The following is a 24,124-nucleotide window of genomic DNA, read 5'->3' on the forward strand; positions in this document are numbered from 1 at the left end:
CCAGGCTCTCTTCTGTCAGACTATGCAAGTTCAAAGGCTGGCTCCACGACTTACTCTGTGACTTTGGGCAAGTCACTTGACATCTAGATGCCTCAATTTGCTAATTTATAAAATTAGGATAATAATATTACTTACCTCACAGAGTTACACTGAGGATACTGTGAGTTCAGTGGAGGTTATCTATTATTATTATACAGCAGGACCCCGTGAGGTGCTTGGCGCATATTTATTTAATTCAGATGTCACGAGTTATCATCGCTAATTTACGGATGAAGAAACAGAGACTTCAGCGGATACTTATTTTGTTCAGAGTTATCCACCTCGTAAGGGGCAAAGACAGGGAGTCAGGGAACTGATATCATTTTTTAGGTCAGTTTGTTCTTCTGTAAAAGGTAGTAATTGAACTTGAGGGTCCCACCTACATCAACCATTATTGGAAACAGTGACACCAGGAGCCACCCACTGAGAAAAATGACATCCATAAATCCAAGTGCCCAGACACGGTTGGTTTTGGGTTGTATTTTATAAATCTATTTATTTATTTATTTATGGCCCCGGTGGGTCTTCGTTGCTGCGCACGGGCTTTCTCTAGTTGCGGCGAGCAGGGGCTACTCTTCATTGCGGTGCATGGGCTTCTCCTTGCGGTGGCTTCTCTTGTTGCGGAGCACGGGCTCCAGGCGCGCAGGCTTCAGTAGTTGTTGCACGCGGGCTCAGTAGTTGTGGCTCGCGGGCTCTAGAGCGCAGGCTCAGTTGTTGCGGCTCACGGGCTTTGTTGCTCCGCGGCATGTGGGATCTTCCCGGACCAGGGCTCGAACCCGTGTCCCTTGCATTGGCAGGTGGATTCTTAACCACTGTTCCACGAGGGCAGCCCCATAGTTGGTTTTAAAAATATATACATCCTCGTATTTGCTCCCTTTTCTCTCTTAAGAAGAAAATAAGCTGGGCTTTGTGTATATGTATGAGTGTTAGTGTCATATTTTTAACACAACATTAAAGAAAATGTCAGTAAGTAAATGAACTGCTAAGTGTGTCTCCAAAATGCAGCTGTGGAAGAAATTTTACCTAGAAATTACTGATTTTCAACTGTGTACTGTTCTGAAAAAAGACAATTATTCTTTTTCATTGTTTTCTTGTTCTTTCTCTTGGCTTTAGCACAGAAAAAAAAAAAAATCACTCGAAAACCAACCAATAATAAATTCTTAAAGTTTGAGGAATCTTTAGAGATGATTGAGCTCAGAGTTCTCAGGTTCTCAGTTCATCTGAATGTACTTGTTTCTGTCGGGACAAACAAATGTGATCACAGTGAGCTGGGAGGGCGCTCTACTGCTGAGATCCAGCTGATATGCCTAAAGGTATGCCAGCTTTCAACACAGAATCATATCTGACTTCTATGACAAAGTTCATAGTTTTTGAATATCATTAACTAATTTAAAAAATGTGTAAAGCTGTTGTGGGATAAACAGTAGCTGTCTGCAGGCCATTTTTGGCCCAGAGTGAGCCATTGTGTTACTTGAGATTTAATCTGACCCAGACATTTTGCATATTCAGAAACCTTCCCCCAGAGAGAAGGTAAAGATCACCTTTTGAGATCTTTAAGATCATACAGAGAGGCCATAGTGATATAGGACAGGAACCCAGGCCCCCAGAGTTCTAGGCCCTGGTTAGTTTCAATACCTTATTCTGCCTCTTTTACTTGTTATCAGGCAAGAGTAAAGTGGTGTGGCCTGTTAACTCACACAAGAGAGAAAACATTATTTTGCATGTATATTTGGGAAGCGGAAAACACTTTTAGATTGGATTCATAGGATTTACTCTTAGGTTGGATTCACAGGATTGGATTTGAGGATTGTAGAAAACAAAAGGAAGATTTTTCAAGCCTACGGTTTTCTGACCGCATGAGGAAGAGAGAAACACATCAAAATCAACAAGGGTGTGTGGTCCACCCTAAGGGATTTGATCTGTGGGAATGACCAAGGAGCAGTGGGGAAGGCTGGGGGATTGACACAAGTCACTTCCAGGCTCATGCAAACCATATCTCAAAACAGGCAGTTTCTAAAAGCTTATCTGTCCCTCATCCCCCTTTCTCCTTTCATTTTCCCACTGAATAAGCATGAAGCTCTCGTAAACATGTGAGCAGGTGATCTCCTTTATCTCTGTGCTTCCTCTTCACTGATGGCTCCACCCACTGGAAGCAAATGCTGTCTATCTCACCTCAGGGGTTCGGCGTCCTTCATATTAGTTATTTTACGTAAACAAGGAATCTAAGAGGGAAGTTATAATTTATGAGAACTGTGTGGAGCTTCTGACAATAGTCGTAAACATTCTAAACAACTTTATCTTGTTTCGGAACAAAACATACATTTTGTCACCTAATAAGGATTTTTATAAAACATACATTTTGTCACCTAATAAGGATTTTTATTATAACAATTTATTTTATTCTGGACTGCCCTGTTACTGTGAATAATATGGCTGGAGTGATTTTTTTTTTTTTTGTCCTATATGTTTAGAAATATCTGTTCATTTCTGTGATTCTTCCTTAAGGGTGAGAGGACAGTAAATATTATCAGGTGACCTGACCTTTATCAAGTCTCACTGTTCAGGAAGTTGACTGATGGTGCCTTTTGGAGTTCAGGTGTTATAGTTGGTTAGTTGATTTTTGCTTTGTTTTGTTTTGAAAAAAGTAATGAGCAAGTTGTAGATCCCTGATCCTGGGATTGAGGCCCTTTGACTCATTTGGTCTCTACTGTCAGTCATCATTTATTATCATTTTGCCTCTGCAGAATCAAACAGAAAGTGATAGTTCTTTGATTGCGTTATAATTTCAGACTATAATAGATTTTCCAGTTGGTTTTCTATGGATTCCGACGCTTGTGGGAAAAGGGATTCAGACTTGTTACATGGCAGATTTTTTTTTTTTTTTGAATCTTTAGTGTCATCAATGAATAAACAGTCAGACTATCTTAATCATAATTAAGGGAGATAGCAAATAGTCAGTTTTCTCCCAGAGTTGCACATCACTAAAAAACAGAAAGAAAGGCAAGCAAAACTCCCCGATTAGACTAAACCTTCATCCCCTTAATATTTCTTACGCTGGTGGTGGGAATAGAGACCAAAACCAGTTCTTTTCCTTTTCCTCCATTACTCTACCTGCGATTTTTAAAAAAATCCACCTTTTTTCCTAGGGAATATTTGCCATTAGGTAGAATCTTAGCTTCCAGATTTAAAGGCTCATCGAGAGATAACCAGTGTAATCAGCTGAGCTTGCAAAGAATACACAATCATAAAATCATTTAATTAAATTCCATTAATGCTGTTTGTTTTGGTGCCCATTTGGGTATTAATAACACCATTGCTGTTTTCAGTGCCAAAAGGTTTACCGCTTAATTATTATCTTCGCTTATTGGAGATGTTAGCATCAATTTGTAGGGTTCCATAATCACACACTGGGTGTTGCTTCACCAGATATAACACACTTTCCAGAACTACAAGTCCCACAGCCTCTGCTTGATCTGAAGATGAAGCTGTGGAAATCAAATGAAAACATTCGTTAACTTGTAAAAATGAAACACAAAGAAGAACGGTTATTCATACTGTGAGTAAATTTGATGGGTGTGAACGGATCCCTTTACTGCACTCTGTTTATAGCATCCCTGCCATTTTCTGGAATGGCAGCCCAATGCTTTTCATTGTCTTAATTAGATTAAGAATGGATTAGAGGGGCCACATCTATTATTAAAAAGACAATTCTGCTGTGTTCCTGAAAACCCCCTTTTGGTTTTTAATTTCTTAAATTCCACTGGTGCAAAATAGCAAATGCCTTCCTTGTAATTACGAGCATGTATGCATTCATTTAAGGCTGGTAGGAAGTTAGGAAAAGCAGATCTTTGATTTTTTTTTGGAAACTATTTCTGAAGAAATAAGGGAAGGAAGAAAGAAAGGAAGGGAGGGAGGGTGGATTGGGAGGGCTGTGTTCCTTTTCACTATGATGGAAACGTGGGGAAATAGTGTAATTGTTTTCTTCTGCTTTGGGTTTACTCAAACATAGAAAGGACAATGCATGACTCTACGAACTGATAATTTCTCCAGGTACATTTGTTTTTTCAGTTTACTTCCTCGCCCGAAATACTTGAAAATGCAGGTTACTCATTCTTCTAACTTAGATGGAGTGTTTGTTCTATGGGAAACCTTCCAGGATGATTATCTGGTTTGGAATTTTGCATCTCTGTCTCTCCTCTTTGTACCTATACACATGCAACTTTCAGTTTAAAATTTTGCAGTATAATCTGTTATAAATAGTATGCAAGTATTGCTTTGAATTTCAGTCGGAACAGAGCTGCTGTGTTGGAAACTATAGTGTTTTATTTTGTTTTTCCAATAGGTACCCTAGTTTTAATTTGTTGTTGGGTTTCCCCCTCTAAACTGTCTCTAACTGCATTTTAAAATTACTGTATAGTCACGTGGTTAAATTTCATTTAAAATTTCATTTTAAATTTTAAATTTCATTTAAAATTTCATTTTAAAATTCCCCCTCTAACTGCATTTTAAAATTACTGTATAGTCACGTGGTTAAATTTCATCGTCTCTCTCTCTCTCACTCACTCACACACACACACACACACACACACACACACACAAATGAATGAATGCATGTAGAAACTGGTGAAATTTGAATAAGGTCAGTGGTTTACTTAATGATATCATACTGGTGTCAGTTTTCTGGTTTCAGTAACATACTATGGTGATGTGAGATTTCATTGGAAAAAGCTGAGTGAAACCTACAACGGGAACTCTCAGTACTATTTTTGCAACTTCAGTGGGTCTTTATTTTAAAATAAAAAGTTTAAAAAATGTATAGTTTTAGTCCATTAACTACTAAACTACTACCAGCAAATATTGATTCCTACTTGATCTGTATTAAATTAGTTTTATTTTCATAACCAACATCGAGATATCACCAGCCTTTTGAACACTCACAATTCTGTTCTTCTACTTCTTGGTACATTGCGTGTATGCCCACCCCACTTAACTCCCATACCCCTTAGCATAGGGTCCACATCTGAACGGTCTTTTTAGCCCCAGAAACTAACAGTGACCCCAGAACCTTAGACATCCTGTTCCTGGGACATTTGATCGTTGTATATTCCTATATAAATATAAAATATGAAAGGAAAATAAGTCATGGAAGGATGGTTAAGTGAAGAGAGAGCAGCTACCTCTGCACAATGTTTGCCCCGCAGTAAAAACACTCTGAATAATCTGAATGAAGGAATTAATTAATTAATTTTGTTCACATGTGAATTTTGTACTTTAGCAAGATAGGACTCTGTGCCTGCCGAGCCATCTGTTCGTTTGAGTACTTTGTGACAGACTCAGATTCTGAGATGGCTCATTAATTGTCATTGCTTCATTGAGGTGCGATATTTGGGATTGGAGGTCTTGAAGTGATACCTAATTGAAGAGGACTGTGACAAAATTTATCACTAATTACTTGTCTCTCAAATGGGAATCAATGCCGTCCGCAACATACGATGGTGATAATGGTTATCATTTATTGAGTGATTAGTATTCTAAGCACTTTACATGCATTCTCTCCCTTTAATTTTACTCCATTACTAGCTTAGAGTTGAGTAAAATAACTTGTCCAGGGTCACCCGTAATTGGCTTGTGAGTGTGTGAGCTGGGACTTGAACCCAGGAAACCTGCCTTCAGAGGACCTTATGTGGTCTCCCTCTCAAATGTGTGCCCTTATGCTCTTAAATGGTGAGTGGTTACATATTAGACTCATCTGAGGACCTCTTCCTGGACCCACTCCCAGATACACTTATTTATCTGCGGGGACATTTTGTTAAAGTTCCGTGCTTGGTTCTAACGTGCAGCCGTGGTGAGCATCACTTGCTTAGCTGCATATCGGAACTTAATATCTGTGAAGAGTGGAAACTACGTATTCTACTGATAAGTTCATTTTGTCTGGGCTTCACCATTGCAGTGCAGGGTAGTGGTCCCACCCGCCTACCTATGGAGAGAGGGAGCTGGGAGTCTACCTCCTTTGTCATAAATTTCCCACCTTTTGTTAACAATCTGCTTCTCATATTCTCAGCTACAGTCTTTCCATTTCCACCACCCACCATCTGCCACTGATGTTCGTTTTAATAGCATTTACCTATATAAAGACATCTGTTTGCCAAAAAAAAGAAAAAGAGCTTTTATACCAAGAATCCTAAAAATTCACCTGTTTAGGGGAGCTGGGCAGATCAGGTAAATGAAGGAAGAAGGCAAGTCTTTGAGTAGGGTGTCCCGTTTTTAAAAGACAGAAGTGGGGCTTCCCTGGTGGCGCAGTGGTTGGGAGTCCACCTGCCGATGCAGGGGACACGGGTTCGTGCCCCGGTCCGGGGGGATCCCACATGCCGCGGAGCGGCTGGGCCCGTGAGCCATGGCCGCTGGGCCTGCGCGTCCGGAGCCTGTGCTCCGCAACGGGAGAGGCCACAGCGGTGAGAGGCCCGCGTACCGCAAACAAACAAACAAACAAAAAAAACAAACAAAAAAACACTGAAAAAAGAAAAAAAAAAAGAAGTGGTTATCACTGGGGCAAACTGGGGAACATATATCCCATTTCTAAGGGTACTCACTACTCTAATCTCACAAGGTATCCACACAGAAATCCTGCTCAGTGTTCCAGGTCTTCCAGTTTTTCAGGAGACTCTGGAAACCTAATTTTTGGTTTGTTTTGTTTTCTATTGCAAAATTACTTGGCAGCTAGTTCCGTTTGGGTTTTTGTTTGTTTGTTTGGGTGTTTTAGTTTTGTCTTTTCTTCTTTGTTTATTAAGGTATAGCTGATTTACAATACTACATACTTCCATTTCTTTTTTTTCAACACCGTACAGGTCAATATTGTGTCACCAGTAAAAACACCAAAGAACTGGTGTGTAGCTCAAAGCAAGCAGCTGCCTTATCCTGCTACCTTTGTGCATTTGGAAATAAATAATTTCTTTTTCCTCACTGACTACCAAGTGTTCCGAGTTCCAGTCTTTGCCAGAAATTGCCATTGTGACTGCAGACAAGGCACAGAATTTTGTGGACCCTGTTTCCTCATGTGTGAAATTGAACCCAGGGCAGGGCATGATAGAATTATAGTGGGCATTAAAGGCTTGGGCTCTGGAGGAAGGCTGGTGAAGTTGAGACCGTCTTCCTCACCAGCTCCGGGATTTTAAATGAGTTATTTAGCTTTCAGAGCCTCCGTTTCCTCATCTGTAAAATGGTGGCAAAAGATACTAACTCTCACGGTTGTCCTGAAGATTAAATTAAATTGTGTATTTAAAGTGTTGAGTGGTAACTCATTGGCCCTAGTAATAATGAAAGATATCTTTTTTTTTTTTTTTTTTTGCGGTACGCGGGCCTCTCACTGTTGTGGCTTCTCCCGTTGCGGAGCACAGGCTCCGGACGCGCATGCTCAGCGGCCATGGCTCACGGGCCCAGTCGCTCCGCGGCATGTGGGATCTTCCTGGACCAGGGCATGAACCCACATCCCCTGCATCGGCAGGCAGACTCTCAACCACTGCGCCACCAGGGAAGCCCGAAAGATATCTTTAATGAGTGTAATATTTTTAATATTGAAATCAGGCAATCCACAGCCCTGGAGTTTGTCCCATTGCTCTTGTTGGCCTCAAGCATTGGGCAAACCTGCTGGTTCCTCCTTTGATACCCCATCCATTGACATCGCAAGGCCTTTTCCTAGTATCCCTGTTTTTCAAAAATTAGCAGGACTGATGGCTTCATGGTGATGGACGGAAATGCACGTTTCCACTCCCTCTGACGTGGACCATACTGATCTGGAGGTTATGCTTGTAGAAGCAGAGGAAGTGTCTTTGGGGAGAAAAGAGGCGAAGTGTGATTAATAATGCGTATATGTATGTATTTTAAAAGGAGGGTTGTATTAAATGTGAAAAGTCAAGTTCCATTGCCTCACTGCCTGTAATCTTTCTAAGGAGATAAGAACTTCTCCAGTGCCCTTCCCCCTGATTGGGTGTAGACAAGTAGACTCATGTCATTGCCACCACTGTGCTGTGGAGTAAAGGCTGTACCTTATCAATGTTTGCATCCCTGGACACCTAGCATAGGACCTGGTATGTGATTAGCAAATACGTTTGATAAACTGAGCAGGAATGTTGCCAAAGTGTGGTCATAACCTACCTACATCACAGTCATCTGGGGTGGGGCAGGGCATGTTATTTAAAGTGAAGATTCCAAGGCCTTACCCCAAGCTTATGAATTCAGACTTTCTGGGAGTAGAACTTTCATTCTGCATGTTCAAGCTCCTCAAACAATTCTTATGCATAGGAAATTGGAGAAACGACCTCCTTTTCATTTCTCCCAAGAAGTTCCTAATATATTATAAAAAATCTCAAAGGCAAAAATATTTAGGCTAATGTGTGTGTATATTCATGAAAAATTCCTGCTGACAATTGCACGTGTTTACACTATTTTATATAACGGATCGTAATAAGATTACGTGTGTCAATTTTGAACGTACTTAGGATTTATCTTTATTAATTCAAGCAAAATGAGTGAAATTGGGAAATTAGTTCTATTCTTACTTTCGTTCTATTCCATTTACTTCATTTTATTATCAAAAGGTAAATTCCAGCTTGGCTGAGGAAGACCTCGGCAAACCCTTTGGGCAGCACAGCTCAGCAAACCTCTGAAACCTAAGAGCTCAGGACTGAAAACTGCATAAACGCAGAGAGAGATACAAAAGTCTTCCATGTGTTAAAAACACACATGGCCTTAATGAGCTAATGTTTGAAAGACGAAGAATTGTATAAAATGGTAAAACAATGAGTTGTGATTCAGAATAAGCTTCCACATTTGGCAAGTTCTACCTAAATATTGACAAAGATTTTGATTCCTCTATTCCCCTAATAAGGTTTTAGAAAGATATCAGAGAAAAAGATTCAGCACTAAGATTAAGCTATACCATGCAGTTCAAGTGAGTATCATTCTTTCTCAAAGTGCATCGTGTTTTTCAGAATCCCTCAAGCACTGCAGACATGACAATCGCTTAAAGTAGTATTTCCAAGGAAGAAAATGACAGATCTTCAGTTGGGAGGAAGGACATGGCTTTAGAGCTATTTTTGCTGTATGTTTACTCCAATCCAAACAGCCAAAGAGGAGGTCAAAGGGTGGAAATTCTTTCATTTCATCTTTGGGGTTTGGCTTTGTTTTCCCCTTTTTGATATTTCCTTCTTTCACTGTCTTGTCAAAGCTGCATATGTTGTCATTCATTTCCTCTTGCTGCTACCTGTTTCCTAACAAAATATACAATTGTTTGCACTCGTGGCAGAGAAAACAAAAAAGGCAGATCTTTTTTAAACAAAAGTTTCTTAAAATCTTGCTCCAAAACTTAAAAAAAAAAAAAATGACACTGTAAGATGCTGCGTAAGATGGCAGGAGGCTAAGACTCACTTTAGGTCTCCTAGACCCAGAAATAGGGCTGCTGCCTCTTGTTCCAAAGCCAACTGTTTCCAACACAGATTATTTGATTAAGTCCCCTCATTCTCCCCTGAAAAAAAGGAGACTGTATTTGTTTCACTTTCTAATACGGAGTTCTACTTATTATTATTTTTGTCATCACATTTTATGAAGTGACATAATTTCTACCGAAAATTACTAGGAATGATTGACTGTCCTTTTCCCAGCTTGTCTGGTTTCTCTTTAGCATCTCAGAAAAACACCCGAGGTTGTTTTAAAATTTTTTACCTTTTTTCAGGTTCAGTTCCAGCACCTCCAGTCAGTTGAGCTAGTGCCATTTTAATTTTCTCCTTAACCCTGTGTTTGCCAGCAAATCTGATATTATTACAGTCTGGCAGTCTGCAGGCTACATCGTAGCCACGAGGGGTTTGTTTAGGCAGCAAAGGGATTTTTAAATTGAATCTGAATGCCTTTAGATAAGTACACTCCCTAGTACCCATAATTGCCTCATACCTGGCTGCTTCCCCCATTGGCCTCTGAAGGAATCCTAGCAAGACCATCTCTGGTGCTGATCTTCTGTTACAGCTTCTCCATCCATTTTTTGTGCTTGTGTAACTGCTAAGTTTTGGGAGAGTATGTTTGTGTGTATGTGTGTTGGCTGTTGGTATGTGTTGATGGTACGTGTATTGGTTGTGTGTGTATGAGGTAGGTGGGGTGCCACATGTCTGCTGTGCATACTTTAGTTGTTTGCTTTAGTATATGCGTATTTGTGTGTGTGTGTGGTGGTGTCGAGTGGGGATGCTAACAGAGCAACTGGTTATTTTGATTTTCTCTCTTTCTTACCCACCTCCCTTAATACCCAGATAAATTCTCTCTCGCTTGGGAGTTTTTTTTATTTTTTACCATCTTTATTGGAGTATAATTGCTTTACAATGTTGTGTTAGTTTCTGCTGTATAACAAAGCGAATCAGCTATATGCATATGTTCACTTCGGAGATTTTAATACTTATCTAAAAGTTAGGTGGTTTTCATATTTTATTTGCCAATATTTACCATATAGTTTATGTGACACTTCTCCTCCTCCCCAAAGACAAAATCCTGATATAAAAAGATTCATCTAGTTTTAAAAGTATTCTTAGCCTCAGATATTTGACTCTGTCAGTTAGGAGTTCAGGATTCAGAAACTTCTCTTTAACAACAGCTGATGGCGTTTTTAAACTGAGGACTTCATAACGAGAACATTTGTTGGGAATGACAAAATATATTCTATAATATCATTACCAAACACTTAGTGGAAGTGTTTATCTGCAGAAACATAACATTATATAGAGAGCTATAAACAAGGTGCTTCTTGCATTAACACCCATCTTATTTCACCAGGGAAACTATTCACCATCTGAACTATTTGCTGATTTTCAGTGTTGCATTCCTGGTGGCCTCATTTAGCAAATCACTGCCTCTGTGGTGGCTGGTTTACCCCAAACAGAGAACGCTCACATTTCCTTTTTGCAGGGTGCAGGTTCAGATTTTCCGCTTTCGTCCTCACCACCTGTATACTAGTCCCAGCTACTGCTCTTCCTAATTTGCTCTTTGAAAAATGTTTGCAAAGTCAGGACTAAGATGATTTTGCAGTGACAATTGCACCTGCCTGTTATTGCCAGTAAGTTTAATTCCTTATGCATATGTGACTTTGTAAAATACAACAGCCATTTCCTGATTAATGTCTTCCCAGTGATTCAGGTTTATTTTTTTAGTCCATGCTTATCTTAACTGTTTTATTATCATGTACCACCTCACTGAAGCCATCCAAAATTGTATTATTTAACCATCACTTATCTCATTTTTTAGGGACTATATACTTACAGTAGTGCTCACTGTAAATAAGCAGTAAGTATGAATGAATCAAATATAAATATGAAATGTTTACTGATATGTGTGAGGGTGAGCATTTTTATGTGTCTGTGTATCTCAGATAAGGAACAAATAAAAATAGAGTTTAAAAAATGTAAGTTGGAAAAGGAACATCTTCTTAGGTGTATCAGTTATCTATTGCCGAATAACAAATCACCCCAAAATTTAGTGGCTTAAAACAATAATAAACATTTAATAATCACAGTTTTGTGATTCAGAAATTTGGGAGTGAATTCATCAGGCAATTTTCGCTCAAGACCTCTCATGAGGTTACACTGAAGATGTGTAGCCCAAGTGCAGCGTCTGAAGGCTTTGCTGGGGCTGAAAGATCTGTTTCCTACATAGCTTATTCACGAGGCTAGCATGTTGGCGCTGGAAATTAGTAGGAAGCTCAAGTTCTCTTCTGCTGGGGTTCCTACACAGGTTGCTTGAATGTCCTCATGACATGGCAGCTTGCTTTTGTAAAAGCAGGAGATTCAAAAGAGATGAACCTTGGGACCCACTGTTATATCTGCCCTATTCTGTTCATGAGAAGGGAGTTGTTGAGTCCAGGCCACATTCAAGGGAACGGGAATGGGCTCTGCCTTTGGAAGGAAGTAGCATGAAAGGATTTGTGAACATATTTTAAGACTACCACGTGATATTTCTGTAATTTTTAACTTTTATAATGCCCATATAGTCCACAAATTGGAATCGATTGTCTGTAATTGTGTTTTTTTTTTTTTTTTGGTCAGTCTTGAAATGTGATCAGAAGGCCACTGTGGGAGGCAAGGTTCTTCCAGGTACACAGAATGGCCTCAGGTTGGACAGTATATGTGGGTTTTCCTGCTATGTGTTTCTGTAGTGGCTTCCCAGAGTGCTCGATGTATTTAATAAAATTAAATCCACTTATTGGCATGATACATAAAACAACCCAAGGCTTCCCTTCTCATTTGGCTAAGTGGCTGTTTTTTTAATAGAAAACAGAAACTTTACTAGGTCAGTGCTTTATAAACATAGGTTTTGCATCTGGCTCACCTGAAGCTTTTTACAAATAAAAATTCCTGGCTACTAGCCCAGATCTACTAAATCATAAATTCTGGGGAATGGAACCCTGAGACTTGTTATTGTTTTTAAAGCTCTAGGTGATTCTGACATAGCCAGTTATTATTAGAGCAGTGTTTGGGAACTACTGCCATACTTAACCAAAATCTGTTCACCAACTAAAGTCACTTGTAAAGGATGACATCAAAAAAAAAATTTGATAACATTCATGATAATGTTATTTTGCTTTCAAAAATGCTTCTGTTTGGGTTTCTAGGCACTTTCCCCATACCAGCCCCCTGACTGACTATGACTATTTGATTCTGTAGCTGCGTCCCCCCAAGGCAGTAACATGAGGGGTCGTCCCAGTGGTCAGGGCACTGGCCCAGAAATGCACTGTTCACGCTTTCCGAAGACAGTGACTCTCTTTCTGATTAGAGTTGTCCTCCTTTTACCCAAAGGTTTTCCATGCAACCAAGGGAGCATAACAATGACATGAGGGCTTGGAGAGGAAATGTCTTCATTGATTTTTATTTCATGAATTGGTGCCTCCATAAAAATGGCACAGGCTTGGTTTACAGTGTCAGTGTGTGGAATTGAGGGGAGGACTGTTAAAAACCATCCATTTTCCCAAAGTTTAAACCACCCTAATGAATTAATCCATAGATAATGGATTGAATTCAGTGCAATTACCCCGGTAAGTAAGGCTTGTTAAAAAGAGATAAGGTAGCACAGTGAAGAAAACAGCAATTTCAGCTATTAACTGGATTTCATCTGGGTACCGATAATTCAGTATATGTGTTTCCTTTGAAAGAGGGATGGTGGGTCCCCATTATCAACGTAGAAACCAGTGGGTATTACACTGCAATAAAAGAGGATAATTCTGACAACCAAACCTTTTCCCAACAACCTTAAGTTCCCCCAGATGTATAGTTGATGTAACCCACTAAATCTTTATAAATATAAGGTTTTGACTCCTCAAGACAGGAAGCTCATCCTTACTCCACCACTACCCCTTAGTACCTTACATTATCCTAGTTACATTGAGAGAGAGCCACATTATTTTGAATAGGCTGCTAAAAAGAAAGTATCTATAGGTATCACACAAAATATAGATGATTACAAGAATGTCTTCTATGTGTAAAGAACTTTGCAGTTTAAAAGCAGTGTTACAGAGATCACTCTCTATGTATCAGATTTCTGTGCCCAGGCGTTAGAAGAAGTTTAACACACAACCCTGGGCCTCAAACGGCTGCCCTGTACAACTTGAAGCCTGCTTTATAGTGGCTCATCTGTATTTATCTTCCAGTTGTTACTTCTGCTTCTACTGTATTCAGGTTTTTGTTCCTCACTTTGTGTTTTCTTCAGAAAGCTCCTAAGTGACATTTCCTTCTCCATCTTATACTTTCCTGCCATATGGATTGATTCCAAAGACTTTGTCATCTTCTCATGGCCCTACTCAAAAACCTAAGTTCTTGGTAGGGTTTATAGTGCTTTATCCCTCCATTATTTGTGGGACTGACCCAAGAGCTGCAGCTTTAGGCCCTTCCTGGTCTAGTTTTCCTTACATTTCCAACGTTCGATTACGTTACCTTCCCTCATGGTGTTCTGCATTGTATGCTCTTTCTTCTTTGTTTATGATCTGTCATTTCTCCTCCTGTGATGGTATTCTACCTCCTGAAAATATACTCTACATTCCAGTCAGCACCTCCTTGTTCCTAAGACATCCTTCTCTTCCTCATACACACTGATTCCCTCCATCTCTGAGCTCCTGTATCAGTGCAAAACAGCAAGGCATAGTATAAGGTGGCATAGAGAATGTAGGCTTGAGAATGAGCTGGCCTGGGTTTAAAGTCTGCCTCTATCAGCATTAGCAGATGCTAATTGTATGACCTTGGACAAATAACCTCTCTGGCTTGAGTTTCATCTATAAACAGAAGGTAATAACGCCTACTTTTTCGGAACATGATGGGGGTTATGTAAGGATAGAGAAAGCCTTTAGCACACTGTTACTATTGCTAACTTCTATACTTGACCATTTACTCTTTTCCCTCCTATTACTCATTGAATTTTTAGCTGCGTATTGCTTGTGTTGTGTTCTAAATCTATTGTCAACCACCCAAAGGAGGCTCATGTCATTGGATCTTCACAGTTGAACCTGGCATAGAGCTTTTCATAAAGTACTGATAATGGATAATTATTGTAATTTGTTAAACACTTAGTATAAGTGAAGTACTCTGCTATATTAACCCTCAAAACAATCTATGAAGTAAATCCTATTAGCATCACCATTTTCTACATTAGAAAATTTGGGTCCAACGTCGTATAGCATCAAAGTGGTAGAACAAGATGTTGAATCAGACCGAATGGTTTAGTGTTATATTTTTCACTTCTAGAAGAATGAGAGAGAAAGAGAGATTGGAGACAAAGAGAGACCTAGGTTTGCATCCTGTTTACCACTTTCTAGATGTATGACTTTGGGTGAATTTCCTAATCTTTATAAGTCTCAGTCTCTTGATCTGTAAAATGAGGATATTAAAAGTATTTACCTCCTAGGGTTCTTGTGAGGATTAAATGAAATAACCCATGTTGAAGTACCTGGTGTGTTTTAAAGGTTCTCTAAATATTAACTATTAATATTTAATCATTATACCCTTACAATCCATCCACTTATATCATACGCACATGCCTTGTTGGTACACACTTTTCAGTTGATTGGTATCACACCACAGCCTCTCTGGACAAAAACAGTTTCATCATAAGAAAAATCCAGGACTGAGCAAGTACATGAATGGACTTCACACTAGAACATAAACCAGGATGGTGTTTTCAGACTCTGAACACTTTCAAGGCTTACTGATGGGGTGATAATAACATTCCATGCTCACCTTTGCAGTGTCCAGTAAATACACACATCTGGTTTTCTCATTGTTATATAGAAAGTCAACTACATTAGGCAACAAAACTCTATGGGATTTGGGGAAATTATTGCACTTCTGGTGCCTTATGACACCACCCAGGGTGTGTTATAATCACCAAGAAATGCACTGCTTGTTACATCTTGTTGTAATTCAGTTTCTATGTAAAAATTTAAAAAGAAGAAGAAGAAGAAACGGAACAATGCTGTGAGAAATCCAAGTCCACTCCTTTGGGTGACTTTGAGAGTCCAGGCAATACGTGGTGATTTCAGTGACCATTGGTCTTGGAAAAAAATCTCAGATTAAAACCTCACCCTTCCCCAAACATTTATTGTTTTAAATAGAATCACCTTTTCTAGTATATTTCAAGGCAAACTGGAGCAGTATTCTAGCAATGCAGTTCTAAGAGCGTCACTACTCAGAGGGGAAATTAGCAAGGCAAAAATATTATACACGGAGCTGCATCCCTGAGTAGCTTTTCTCTGCTGGGAAAACGTCCCCAGGGTGGGACGCTGCCTCCAAGGCAAAATGATGAAGAAGATGAATCCTGTTTTTGATCCACCTAGGAAAGTGCTCCCCAGCGTCCTCCTGTAACCCCAACAGGGTTTTGGATCACTGACAGAGATTGCTGCTCTTTCATGGTACTTGTGGTTGTAATTGATTCATTCACTCATTCAACAGTTATTCGTGGAGCACTTACTGCATGCCATAAACTCCTGCAGCTATTTGGGATATAAGATTGATGAAACACCTGCCCTCTTGTTGCCTGCTTTATTATATTTGGGAAATACAGTCAGTAAGCTTGGAAAGAAAGAAACACGGTAACTTCAGCAAGTGATTTGGGCTATGAAGAAAATACAATGAAATAATAGAATGGAGGATGACAAGAAAGGGGCCACTTCATAGAGGGCAGTCAGGGCGGGCCACGCTGCGGGTGTGACATTTGTGCTAAGGCTTGAACTATGATAAGGTGCCAGCTATGGAAAGATCCAGAGGGTCCCATGCAGAGGAAATAGCTACAGCAAAGGTCCTAAGATAGGACCCAGCTGGGTGTATCCAGAGATAGAAAGAAGTTGGACATGGCTATGGCTGAAGTATAGAGAGCAAAGAGGGAGGATAGAAGATGATGGGGGTAGCATCCAGATTATATATGGTCTTCTAGGCTCTGACATGGAGTTTGATGGAATTTATTACTACCCCTCCAGTGGGGAGTCTTTGAAGGCAGAAATGAGCTAACTTTTATTGAATATTTACCATATGCCTACTACTATTCCAAGCACTTTGCACTATGTATTTAACCCTCACAACTAACTTGTGAAGTGTATATTCTAATGCCCATCTTACATGGGAGAAGTATAATGCAGAGAGGTGAAATGATTGCCCAAGGCTAGTAATTAAGACCTAGAAACAGAACTCAAGTCTGTCTGACTCTTTAGCCCATGTAGCTCCACCTTGCCTCTCTACCCTAGCTAATTGCTGGATCAGTGGTATATATATTTGTTCAAAAGACATGGGTACCAATTAGGTTAAAGCTTGCATTAGTATTCACATTTTTAAAAAGAGGAAGCCAGTGTTGAGAGCAAAGAAATAAATTACTAACGGCAAAGTTTAAAACAAAGATGAGGGAAACTTCTTTTATTCTTTAAAGGGCCACATGACTTTCAGACATGGCTTTTATTTTCTTCTCCATTATTCCTATATTCCACCCACCATCAAGTTCTGATGAATTTACCTCCTATGTATCTCTCTCTCCTCTACTCTCCCTGTGCAGAGCTGCTACTCCATCCAAGTCACCATCAGCTCTCACCTGGATGCTCACCGGAGTGCCAGCTATTCTCCCTAAGACCGCACAGCCCTGCCAATCACTTCTCTACCTTGCACTCAGATCAGTCATTGAAAATTAGAAATTGGATTATTGTACCTGTGTTGGACCTTCTTAAATCACTCAGTAGGAGCTTCCCATTGTCATTAGAATAGAGACCAAATTGCTTGTGTTGGACCTTCTTAAATCACTCAGTAGGAGCTTCCCATTGTCATTAGAATAGAGACCAAATTGCTTGTGTTGGACCTTCTTAAATCACTCAGTAGGAGCTTCCCATTGTCATTAGAAAAGAGACCAAATTGCTTGTGTTGGACCTTCTTAAATCACTCAGTAGGAGCTTCCCATTGTCATTAGAATAGAGACCAAATTGCTTGTGTTGGACCTTCTTAAATCACTCAGTAGGAGCTTCCCATTGTCATTAGAATAGAGACCAAATTGCTTGTGTTGGACCTTCTTAAATCACTCAGTAGGAGCTTCCCATTGTCATTAGAATAGAGACCAAATTGCTTGTGTTGGACCTTCTTAAATCACTCAGTAGGAGCTTCCCATTGTCATTAGAATAGAGACCAAATTGCTTGTGTTGGACCTTCTTAAATCACTCAGTAGGAGCTTCCCATTGTCATTAGAATAGAGACCAAATTGCTTGTGTTGGACCTTCTTAAATCACTCAGTAGGAGCTTCCCATTGTCATTAGAATAGAGACCAAATTGCTTGTGTTGGACCTTCTTAAATCACTCAGTAGGAGCTTCCCATTGTCATTAGAATAGAGACCAAATTGCTTGTGTTGGACCTTCTTAAATCACTCAGTAGGAGCTTCCCATTGTCATTAGAATAGAGACCAAAGTGCTTGTGTTGGACCTTCTTAAATCACTCAGTAGGAGCTTCCCATTGTCATTAGAATAGAGACCAAATTGCTTGTGTTGGACCTTCTTAAATCACTCAGTAGGAGCTTCCCATTGTCATTAGAATAGAGACCAAATTGCTTGTGTTGGACCTTCTTAAATCACTCAGTAGGAGCTTCCCATTGTCATTAGAATAGAGACCAAATTGCTTGTGTTGGACCTTCTTAAATCACTCAGTAGGAGCTTCCCATTGTCATTAGAATAGAGACCAAATTGCTTGTGTTGGACCTTCTTAAATCACTCAGTAGTAGGAGCTTCCCATTGTCATTAGAATAGAGACCAAATTGCTTGTGTTGGACCTTCTTAAATCACTCAGTAGGAGCTTCCCATTGTCATTAGAATAGAGACCAAAGTGCTTGTGTTGGACCTTCTTAAATCACTCAGTAGGAGCTTCCCATTGTCATTAGAATAGAGACCAAATTGCTTGTGTTGGACCTTCTTAAATCACTCAGTAGGAGCTTCCCATTGTCATTAGAATAGAGACCAAATTGCTTGTGTTGGACCTTCTTAAATCACTCAGTAGGAGCTTCCCATTGTCATTAGAATAGAGACCAAATTGCTTGTGTTGGACCTTCTTAAATCACTCAGTAGGAGCTTCCCATTGTCATTAGAATAGAGACCAAATTGCTTAGCAATTTGCTTAGCATGGCCTGGCCCCTCCCTCCTCATAAGACTCACCTTGGTCTCTGAGCATCTGCCCAGGGACCTTCTTCCTTTTCTTTTGATTGGCATTTCTTCTTCCCATTTTAGGTTTATCTCACTTTCTAAGGATGGTCTCCCTGCACCCCGCCCCCTTAGCCTTTACCTATAAACTTCTACTCTGTTAGATTTTGCTTCAAACTTGGTTTCCTTAGAAAAGCCCTCCTGGACCCAACACCCCAGACTAGGTCAGGATGCCTCTCACACACTCTTTGGGCTTCTGTTTTATAACCCAGTTTATGGATTGTAATCATGTATTTATCCATCTGATTATTATCTGCTCCTCTCTTTTGATTATGGGCACCGTGAGGTCAGGAGATGGATCAGTTTTGCTCACGTTGGACCCTCAGCACACCTACCATGATGCCTGGTATATAGAACACATTCAGCAAACACTTGAGCCTGGTAGCATGTTCACTGCCAGAGAAATGACCGTAAAGGGGTCTAACTCTGCCATCTCACTTCTACAATGATGAAGTGGGATGTTAAACAGTACAGTGTGGATGTTGCCTTACCCAGCCTCTCAGCTCCCAAGTTGGGGGCCCTCTCAAAAAAGCTCTAGAAGCTCCCTATCAAGGAGAGTGAAATGGAAAGTCTTTGCTCTATACACACAATAGTAGCCCTACTGAGCATGACAGCAATCTGTGAGGCAGGGCATCCTGCATCCAAATATACCAGGTAACTCTGCAAGAAAAGAGGAAGCTCTTAGGGAAAATCATTCCGTATTCTTTGTGAATAAATTGGCCTGTTGCAAAATATGTGAAGACATATCACTGAAATAAAATGCCAAAGTGACACTGGAGTAGAGAATCAATAAATCTACTCAGCACTACATGTCGAATCAGCTTTTTAATACATATTTGTAAGGCAGCCACCCACCAGAGCCATACTGAAATCTACCCAGTTGAGAAAAATAAATCAATTATGAGTCCTGAAGTGATTAAGCTTTTTGCCCTTCACTTTCAAAGTCGTCCCTTTATTTTGTTTAGACTCAGTATAGGTGAGTGGTATACACACACGCATATGAATGTAAGGTCAAGTATCCAGCATACTGCCCAGCACACTATACTTAAAGTAGGCACTATACCCTGAGAAAACCATAATTCAAAAAGATTCATGTACCACAATGTTCATTGCAGCTCTATGTACAATAGCCAGGACATGGAAGCAGCCTATGTGTCCATCGACAGATGAATGGATAAAGAAGATGTGGCACATATATACAATGGAATATTACTCAGCCATAAAAAGAAATGAAATTGAGTTATTTGTAGTGAGGTGGATGGACCTAGAGTCTGTCATACAGAGTGAAGTAAGTCAGAAAGAGAAAAACAAATACCGTACGCTAACACGTATATATGGAATCTTAAAAAAAAAAAAAAGAAAATGGTTCTGAAGAACCTGGGAACAGGACAGGAATAAAGACACAGACGTAGAGAATGGACTTGAGGACATGGGGAGGGGGCAGGGTAAGCTGGGACGAAGTGAGAGAGTGGCAAAGACATATATACACTACCAAATGTAGAACATAGCTAGTGGGAAGCAGCCACATAGCACAGGGAGATCAGCTTGGTGCTTTGTGACCACCTAGAGGGGTGGGATAGGGAGGGTGGGAGGGAGACGCAAGAGGAAGGGGATATGGGGATATATGTATAAGTATAGCTGATTGACTTTGTTATACAGCAGAAACTAACACAACATTGTGAAGCAATTATACTCTAATAAAGATGTTTTTAAAAATCTAGCTATTTTTATTCTACATATTAAAAAAAAATACTCCATGAAAGGAAATACCCTACTCTTGATCATACTGACAAAAAACAAACAGAAGTTATGGCTTGAAAAACATTTTATTGCTCAGAAGTGTGATTTCCCCTCCATTATCCTGTAACATTTTCTGAGGTAAAACTGACTGTTTATACATTGCAAGTAAGAGCTAGCGGAGGGTGAAACTGAGGATGCTTGCAGGGTTTCCAGCTTGTTTAATAAAGGTCATCAGTGAAATAGCAAGTCTAGGAGGAAATCAAGGTTTAATTTGGGATATTTGGAGTTTGAGGTGTTGGTGATACACGTGTGAAGATGTCTCAAAGGTGATAGCTCGCTCAAGTTAGAAGTTTGAGCTGGAGTTTGAGCTGGGATCTAGCAGCATTTAATAAATACTCAGAAATATAAATTAAAAAGGTGATAATGCAGAAACCCAATATGCTCTCTAAGGAATTTCACAGTTTAGGTTTATCAGAGGTTTATCTCTGCTCAAAGAGTTTACACTCCTCTCAGGTTGACAAGATATACTTGTCAACACTTTTAAGTTCAAAAAGTTTTTAGAAAGAAGAAATGTTTAGGGCTAGAATCATTGGCAAAACCTTCCAGAAAAAAAAGTTAGGACTTGAACTGGCCCTTGAAAAATGAATGGAATTTGGAAAGTTCTTAGAAGACATTCAGGGATAATTGGAGCAAATCAGTCAAAATACTCTTGAAAACACATAGCAAATGCAGGATTTAATCCAAGCAAATTGACTTCACAATATCAGGTAGAGTTTCATTTGAAGCTCTCCAAGTGTTAGCTGAAGGGATCTTTCTAAAGCAGAACTGAATTGGTGGTGCCAATCAACCTAAACAGTGTGTGGTTTAGCTTGGCTCCTGGGAATATAATTTCAGCAGCTTAGCTGTACTCCTCCTCTCCCTCCCTCTCCTCCTTGTTTTCTTCCTCCCTTGCTGCTTTCTTTCCCTCCATCTTTGCCCATGTATTAATTAACAACCTTGTATGGCTCAGGTACTGTACCTGTACCCTCCTATAGGTACAGTCATTCGAAAGAGAGGTTTGATTAATCAACAGAAATCCATCCCTGGAAACATACCTCAAAGAAAATAATAGATCATTTTGTAGTCCTGATGTGAAAGGCAGTATTTTTATTATCAACAGCAATTTTGCTTTGGTTCATTGATCCAACCCCAAGAGAGACATTTCCTCCAGTTATAAGGAATGGTTGGGCTTTTCCTGAGCAACTGGTTTGTTTCTGTATTATGAACACCATGGGTTTTGTAACTGCCTGGGCTTCCTCTTTGAGCTGGTTGCTAGAAAACTTGGGCTTGGAAACAAATTTTGGCTCAGATGTCCTGAATCACAAATGCCAAGGTTGGGACATGGGATTCAAAAAGCTCAACAAGTAATTCTGATGATCCAAGAAGTTTGAAAAGCTTGGCTTTTGTTTCTGTTTGTAAGACACTTATAGTTTATAATGAATATTTGGCCAATGATTGCATTTCCATATAGCCCCAGGAAGTACATCCAGATTCCTGCTACAAGCAAGGCATTCTGCCGATATTTGGCATAGACTTTGAAAATAACTTAAATGTTAAAATCCCACAAAGTTGGAGAAAATGTCTCGAAAGTTAGAAATTCTTCTTTTTTTTTTTTTTGCAGTCTCAATAGGTGCTTAAAAGTATTAGGGTTAATTATTCATTTGATTATTATTATGGAGTACATAGAAGAAGCTTCATCAATGTCTGAGGAACTCAGCTGAATTTTTTTTAAGGGAGACACAAAAATGTTAAATGACTTGATCAAGGTCATCCAAGTACTTAGTCCCAGAATCACCTCTCGTAGCAGCACCCACATCTTTTGATTCATAGTCCAACGGTCTCTCTGCAGTCTCAGCTTCGTAAAGAAAATTGATGGCTCTGTAAATAAAGTACTTTTCCCATGTACTTAACTTTAAGCAATCCCACCCGAATCCCCTACGTTCCCCAACTTACTCAGCCTGGAAGGAACTGTTAAACAAACCTCCAATATATCGAAAGCCTCCCCAAAGCATTCATTTGTCCTTGAAAACTACTTTCTCTTTTTTTTTTTTTTTTCTGCAGTCCAAGAGATGAGCACCAAAAACAAATTTCTATGAAATTAACTAAAAGATTTGGGCATTGATTTTAGATGATGGGTCCATTGTTAAGTTTCAGCAAATCAGAATATTATCAGATGCTGACATGTTGAAGATTTCCCAATTGGGAAATCCCATATTTTGAAATATTGTCATTGTCTTTGTCTAGAGCAATGTTTCTCAAATGTGGTACAGGAAGGAACTATTGAACTTCTTTTCATTTATTTTGTGTATCCTTGAAAATGTTGTGTACATTTAATAATGTGTAATATAGCTTATGTAATAGAGAAGTATATGTTTTATAAATAAGTATACATATAATGTGGATTTGTGCCCTTTTTAAAAAAACTTATATGAACACAGGAGTCAAAATAGGTTTCAGACCACTGATAGAGGTCTGAAAACTAATTTTTCTATTGTTTCTATCCCAGGTCACTTAGAGAAACAAATCACCACTCCCTCCCTCCCCGACTTCCTCCCTCTTTCTTTCTCTCTTCCTGTGTTCCTTCCTTTCTTCTTTCCTTCCCTACTTTTTCTTTTTCTCCTAAGAACGTTCTCTAAGTACCTATCTGTATTCTCTGTAGATCAAATCACCAATCACATGGGATGCTCAAAGAATTTCAGCCATTCTCCAAACTCAGTAGTTCTATCAGCACTTTATCTCAAAATATGTCCTGAAATATCAGAGAATTTCCCTAAGTGTAAGAATTCTGACTATTATTAAATTATTAATACAATTTTTGGGGGTGATCACACACTCAAGTTTAAATACATGGCAAGAAACATATGAGGAAGAGGTTTTTTTTTTCTTCATTGACCAGTTATTTTGATGTATGTTTCAGCCTACATTTTTTAAAAAGCCTGCTTAATGATTTTTTAAAATGTTTATAATTCACCTTCTCACAAGAGGATTTCCACATATTTAAATCTCTTTTTCCTTAAAGAAATAAATAAATCTTTTAGATGATTGTGGAAAATTCTAAGTATACAATAATTAGATTTAAGAGGATTCTCTCAGAGACGCAATTTAAAAAATTCTAAATGCATGATACACACTTCTGTGAAAAGCATAATAATCACCTATACAATTAGCAAAATGATTCTCTTGAGTTCAAGAATGTAAATTGGTGAGTGGCTATCTGCATTAATCAGATAATTTCCATGTTTTACTTTGGGATGTAGACTTTTAAAAATATTGCTTTGTGGATTTTATCTTAATAAGTCATTGAAATAGAAGGAAAAGGTTGATTTAATCCATGCTTCAATAGCTTAATATTCATCTGATTTTTGAGGGGTTTAGCACTGTGCCTCAGGCAAACGTGGAGGAGAGGAAAAAGTCCATCCAGAAGCTTCTCAGATTAGTCTGTTCATTCATTTCATTCATTCATTCACTTTATGTTTAAGGAATGCTTATTCTGCATCACAGCCTCATGTGTGAGTGCAGACTCACGCATTAGCTGTGATTGATGATTTATAGAGCATCAACCTAAAATGGTAGGCTGA

At 39.3% G+C, this 24,124-nt stretch overlaps 1 protein-coding gene across 2 annotated transcripts in view; it reads left to right on the plus strand.

Annotated features, from left to right (window-relative positions):
- Positions 1 to 24,124, plus strand: part of TENM2 (teneurin transmembrane protein 2) — a 990,950-nt gene that overhangs the window by 319,103 nt on the left and 647,723 nt on the right. The window lies entirely within an intron of this gene.

Source organism: Phocoena phocoena, chromosome 3 (genome assembly GCF_963924675.1).
Source record: "Phocoena phocoena chromosome 3, mPhoPho1.1, whole genome shotgun sequence".
Classification (NCBI taxonomy): domain Eukaryota; kingdom Metazoa; phylum Chordata; class Mammalia; order Artiodactyla; family Phocoenidae; genus Phocoena; species Phocoena phocoena.